Raw genomic sequence first — 6290 nt, forward strand, 5'->3', positions numbered from 1 at the left:
TTTCGTTTTCGTTGAGATAAAAAGAAATATTTGAAGGAAATTTGTTAACAAGAGGGGTAGTAAAAGAAAGTGAGGAGCGTGTCTTGTAGCGCATGAGCGCGTCACAGCAATCTTTGATCATTTCAGTGCGTCTCTCCGAAAATATTTGGTTGACGAACTAAGAGTCGCTCTGCAATTTCCACGATGTCCAAGAAATTGTCAGAATTGGTTAAAGGAAAAGAAACAATAGCTATGTAAATTCCGTTGATGAAAATGTAAAAGCAAAGATATCGAGAAATAGCGAAGAAATTCCAAAGAACATGGTAAATTGCCAGTATTACTTCAGAGAAAGACGTAAGCGTATTTATTTCAAATCATGATAGTTTGTTATGGCATCTGCGGCTTGATGACGTAAGAGGGATAACGTTCTTCGTTTAAGGCATTGGAAAGGAGACTACTTGTGGCCTATAAATTCCAGTCTGACATTTGCCTGGTGCGAGGGGAGAAAAACCTCTCTTAGGGTAGCTGATCTGCAAGGCTTTTTCACAATATCTTGACCGAGTTTTTATTAATACTGGAATTTACATCTATATGTACGACCCTAGGTTCAAATTTTGCTGGAAACAACTGTTGAAGTAATTCTATTTTTAAAAATTCGATAGCCAGCCATCCTCACTAGTCTCCCCAAGCTTTTCTTTTACAGATTAAGTGAATGCTGGAATAGTATCAGCAATAAATTCAGGCAAGGACCTTTTCAAATCCTTTTTTTTTCTGACAGTGTGCTCAAGGCTTAATAATTTTATAAGTAGTGGTGGAAACACCTTTCAATATCTGAGAAAATAACTGATCACGGTTATTGTAATCTAACTACTGTAGAAGAGCTAGACTCGCAGGTTTTCTTACTTGCCTCCTCGGGTTTAAATTAAAATAAATAAATAAATAAATATTACATTTGAATTTCAAAAGTAGGAAGCTCCCATTTTTGGTTATAGTTAAGGAGCCGTACTTCCCATTTAGGGAAGGACGAGAAACGCCATACTTTCAGGAATTATTCATTGACTATCTAGGATGTTAAAAAGTAGGTAATAGACTGAGTTCTTGCCCTTGTACTTAGGGTGTTTAGGTAGTGCAACAGTAAGATGTATCCTCGTGCACGGGAGATGAGAAGTAGCTGTTCTTAACTATTACTCCATTTTTTAGTTTACAACTTTATTTCTTTTAAGAAAAGAATCTTTTATCTAATTTTCCTTTTTTCCATGATGTGTTTGTTGTATTTTATTTAATGTATTTTATTTTGTTCATTTAGCAATCACGCCAGATACAGCTCAGAAAACATTTTATACTTCATATTTTTTACAACAATAACAATGTAAAGGATTTGGGAAGGTATCGGCGGGGGCCTGTTTAGTAGGTACAACACTTGTGTTGTTAGAAAATACCAAGTTCTAGGGTTTGGGTAAAGTAAATACAAAATTTTACAAATTAAGTCAAGGTCTCAGATAATTGTGGATTAAATGGGTCAAGGTTTAATAAAATCTTGCGTAATTACCCGAACATCTTGAATGCGGTATGTTTCGAAAACAGAAATATGGTTTCCACTGAAACTCACCATGTAATAAGGGCAGTCAACTTGTTAATGAAAGTCGAATCTGATATGCACGTATTCGCCCATAAGGTAAGTAGTGGTAGATTAATAAAGGACAATCCTATGTGCGACAACTATAACGAGCAAATGACTAACAAAAAGATGTCTTTATATTGTGAAAGCAGGTTCTCGACAATCCTCGCTTACGCGACCCACCATCGCTGACTCTCGTGCTCTCTACGTACTACCCTCCTGCCCTGACTTAGCATTCGTTCTTTCCAGTAGCTTCCAAGCAGAGGTTGGTTGGTAATTTTGTGCAAGACCTCAATGTGAATCTGCAACGGGAATGCAAGTGGACACCTCAATGATTACTGAAGGTACAGAAAGTGAATGTAGAAAGAAGTAGGCTATATGGATGGTCATATGCCAAAGTAGTCTATCTACCTTTTTCTCCAATTTTGAGTTAATGAATGCTTGTTACATAAAAAAAAAATGTGCTTTTTCTTATGCCAGAAAGAGCCAGTGGCCCTTTTATTTTGAAATTAATGCTGATATTGCCTAGCTCATTCTGGCATAAGAAAAAGCGTTTTTTTTATGTAACAAGCATTCATTAACTCAAAATTGGTGAAAAATGTAGATAGACTACTCTGGCATATGACCATCCACATGCATTTCTGTATAAAACCGTATAATTAATCTGCACGTAGGTTAGAACTTTTCTTACCATTCAAACGCAACTATTTTTTCCGGTAAATTAAAAAAGTTGGTATGACGCTTCGGCAGTTATACCCAAACTTTTAAAACTACACTATATGGTTCAAAAAGCGACTGGCACACAGACAGGTTGATATTTGATATTAGCTACACGCTAATTGAAGAGCTTAGAGAATAAAGGTGTTACGTAACAAACTGAATATCACGGAAAAATAGACTTTCACAACTTTGTCCGTTAACATAGCACCATCATTTCCAAATATCTCCATTCAGACTAGGATTCACTAAATAATGTATTACGCATCAATCGCGAGAATGCAACGTTTCAAAAAATGTAACAGAACACGTTTATCATCTAAGCGCTTCAATTATGTTATAATTCATATGAATTATATATAATTTAATACTTTTTTTTAGCAAGCATGTAATGTGCCAAAGTTTTAACGTACATATAACTTACGTTGAAGAAAAAAAAATATTTATATATTAAAATAAACTTCTCTATCAGGTAAGCGAATTCCAGCCTCGACTTCGGTTAAGAAACTAATTGATCCTTTGTCTGTGCTGAGTATTTGCGCGGGTAAAAACAAATGAACGTCGCAATTAGTATTGCCAACACTCAACGAGGAAAAGTGGCTAAAACCAATAGTTAAAAAATCCAGAAATGGCTAGAAAAAAATCAAGCCTTGAACCTGAGACAATGATAATTAATCCGTATTAAATATCGTCTTTCTCATTTTTGCGGCCGCAACACAAAGCAAATTTGGTGACGTGTATGTGGATGATTATCGGAAATAGGAGCTGCGATCACGCAAGTAAATTTTCATTCTGGCCCCGATTCTGGCTACTTTGTGATTACAACGCATTTCAAGAAATGGAAAATCCAATTTAAATATAATTTCCATGCCGTTTATCGCAAAGGTAAACATTTTCATTTCATTGACACGAACCAGATGGGCTGAACGGGGGGGGGGGAGGTTACTCTCTTAGATTTAGTGTCTTTTGCCCCGTAATTAGCAGCCCTGGTCCACCGCTAGGCTAATGAGATTCCATACTTGATCCAATAACGTGACTTGAAAGAGCGTAATACAGTTCTATTTGTCAAAATTAACGTGCCTGAATCAATAAACGAATGAAAATGTCACATGAGGCCCTCGCTGGAGAGGAAGACTAACAGAGATACCAGAGAACAGTAAAGACTCACTATTAAGAAAAAAGTATTAAAAAAGAAATTAAAATTTTCTTTTCGCGACACCGCTCCAATAAACGCTCCGCTTTTACACTCTTCAGCAGTGACTAACGTTTAGCTCGTTCCCAAATATGTATTGTGTAACTTAATACACAATATCTCTTTGTTTAATCAGAAAGTGCCGAATATTTGTATTTGCTTAAGTTGGAGATCTTGGGGGTACATTTCCATGTGGTTTGTGTCGTCTCAACGCAAAAGTTGCGTACAGCGAATCAACGCGAGAAAAAAAAATCGAAAAGCCATGATAATTGCTATGGCCAATACCACAAACCAATACACAAATAGTGCGATGCGTCGATGCAAACCGTTATGGAAGAAGATGTGAATAAAGCGGCTGGTCCTTTATTCCCTGTCTATTTGCGTGAACGCAACGTTAAATTTTCGCCCTTTTTTCTTAAACAGAATGTTTCAAATATCAGTGTTCGCTTAAGTTGGAGATATGAAATTCGCTTGCACTTTAAAATAATGAAACACTATTTTATGGATTTCCGAATATTCCGATTCTAAGGGGTAAAAGAACATTGATTGTTAAAATTCACAAATTTTCATTAGAATTTAGTGAATGTGAGTTTTCGCTTAAGCTTGAAATCTGAAATTCGCTATGTAGACTTTTGATTATAAATGGAAAACGGGTCTTAGTGCTTCCGAATATCTCGCTCCCAAGAGGAAAAAGATAAACATTTCTTTAATATTGAAGTTTCTCTTTATTTATTAAGAAAGTGCCGAATGTGGGAATTTGTTTATGTTGGACGAATTAGAATATCTAGTTCGCCACACGAGGGAGAAATCCACCGGTTTTTAGGAGGGAAGAACAATGGACACCACATAGCCAAGCTACGAACTGAGAACATTCGTAACATCAAAATCCTGTGTACGATTGTTTAAGTGTGCGTAGCCCTAACCGCTGGTCTACTGGCTAGCATGCAAGCCTTTGGCACATGGAGTCCCGACCGGGTTCGATTCGCGGTGGGAGAGCATTTCAACTACCAAAGTGGTTCGGATTCCAGTATAATCAGTAAGTCCACGTCTCCTTTAGCCTACCCGGCCTATCGTGGGACGTTAAACTAAATTACACCATACCAAACTTAAGTGAGCGTAGTGCGATGTACGTTAGTTAAGAAACCACGGCGCTGTCTGAACAACAAGGGTATAGACAAGAGGACTCTCAATGTAGGCAGTCAATATTTGTTCATTTTATTGAACTTTGCTTGCACACTGCAAAGGAACACTGCCACTCTAAGCGCTGTATTCTTGCATATAACAGTGATAACCTAGTAAGTGTGAGAGTAGCTTAATATCATACTAGGAACTTCATGTCACTCTTTCTCCTTATTGTAGCACTTTCTAGTAGCTTTAGCTCGATTCCCATCCTCCTCCTCCTCTATTAACGAACTATGATCTCCTTGCGATAGACTTACTAATTCTTTCACCAATTGGGAAATATATCATTCAAAACTCAATCGCCTCTTCAATGATTTCAGAATTATACTATTACTACCTTTCCTGTAAATTAAGAGTGTATTCAGGAGGATTGCGAAGTTGAGTTCTTTTCTCCTGCACACGAGCAATTCTTACGTGCAGTTTACGAAACTAGATTAAGTTCTGCTTTCTCACTTGGTGGTTATAAGGTAATTTGAAGTATATATTTAGCAACTGCTAACTCTAACTTAACTTATATCCAGTGGCGGATCTAGGCCATAGCCGGGGGCCAAGCCCCTCAGTTTTTCCAGTGACAAAATAATTTAAGCTATTATTTATTATATTTTTGAAAGTTTATATATGCCTATCATAGTCTGAGTACTGACTGCCCCCCCCTCGTTTTTATCTTCTAGATCCGCCATTGCTTATATAGCTTAATTTATATAATTTCAGTGACTCTTACTTCCCAGATAGCACGAATACTTGCGGCAAATTTTTGCTTCGTTTAGTGGAGCAAACAATCTGAAAGTTTGCGAAGGCAAAATTTCTTAGTATTTATTAAAAGCTTTCAATATGATCTGCAAATTTTCGCTGATTTGTAAAAATAAATTCACCACTGCAATTAACTTGCATCTTTTTTGAAAATATAGCGTTGAAAGTTTGCCGTCGCAAACAGTTTGCTACTCTGTAAAAAACTTGTTTCGAAAAACTTGCTGAAAGCAAATATGTGATGATATTACCGAGTGTGCGCGAATCGTACCCAGAATTCACTGCGCTACATCAACTGTGACAAAACAAGCGGGAAGTGAGAATCGAGAAAAACCAATGCACCAGAGGACTCCAGAATAAACTCACTGGTCTCTTATCAGATGGTTTTATTGACCCAGGCAGCCTGACGTTATTTTGTGAATGTGTGTGAGATTAAATACAGGGATATGATCGTTGAGTAAGTAGATAAATTGCGATATCCTTTGTCTGTGCGTTTATCGTTCGTAGCTAAAGATGTTTAATGCTTGCCACTAAGAAAAGACGGATCCACATTATAAAAATTTTGATGTTTCATAAAGTTAGGTTTCACTTTATAATTTTGCAGCAAACATTACCTGATACATTTACAGCAAACATGATCTTGCGATCGTGAAAACACTTTCTGCAATGTTGCTGCAAACCTTTTAATATTTTCACCAAATTTATCAGCTCATTTTCGGAAATTTTGTCAAAGAAAATTTGCACAAAATATTTGCAGCAAAGTCCTGGAAAACTTTCTTGCTGTGCAGTCGCAAACATTTCTTTGTATTGGCAGATGTTTTCATTTTCTGAGGCAACTTTGCTGCAAACTCAGCC

General features: G+C 36.8%; 1 protein-coding gene across 2 annotated transcripts in view; it reads right to left on the reverse strand.

The window, feature by feature from the left end:
- LOC145674861 (uncharacterized) overlaps window positions 1-2825 on the reverse strand; it is a 45360-nt gene extending 42535 nt beyond the window's left edge. For both annotated transcript variants that reach the window (XM_081745098.1, XM_081745096.1), the window contains exon 1: window positions 2739-2825. The gene's annotated coding sequence lies outside the window, so the exon portion shown is untranslated. The remainder of the gene's footprint in view (window positions 1-2738) is intronic.
- Window positions 2826-6290: the final 3465 nt, after the last annotated feature.

The sequence above is a fragment of the Thermobia domestica genome, chromosome 18 (genome assembly GCF_964235325.1).
Source record: "Thermobia domestica chromosome 18, izTheDome1.hap1.1, whole genome shotgun sequence".
In the NCBI taxonomy this organism is placed as follows: Eukaryota; Metazoa; Arthropoda; class Insecta; order Zygentoma; family Lepismatidae; genus Thermobia; species Thermobia domestica.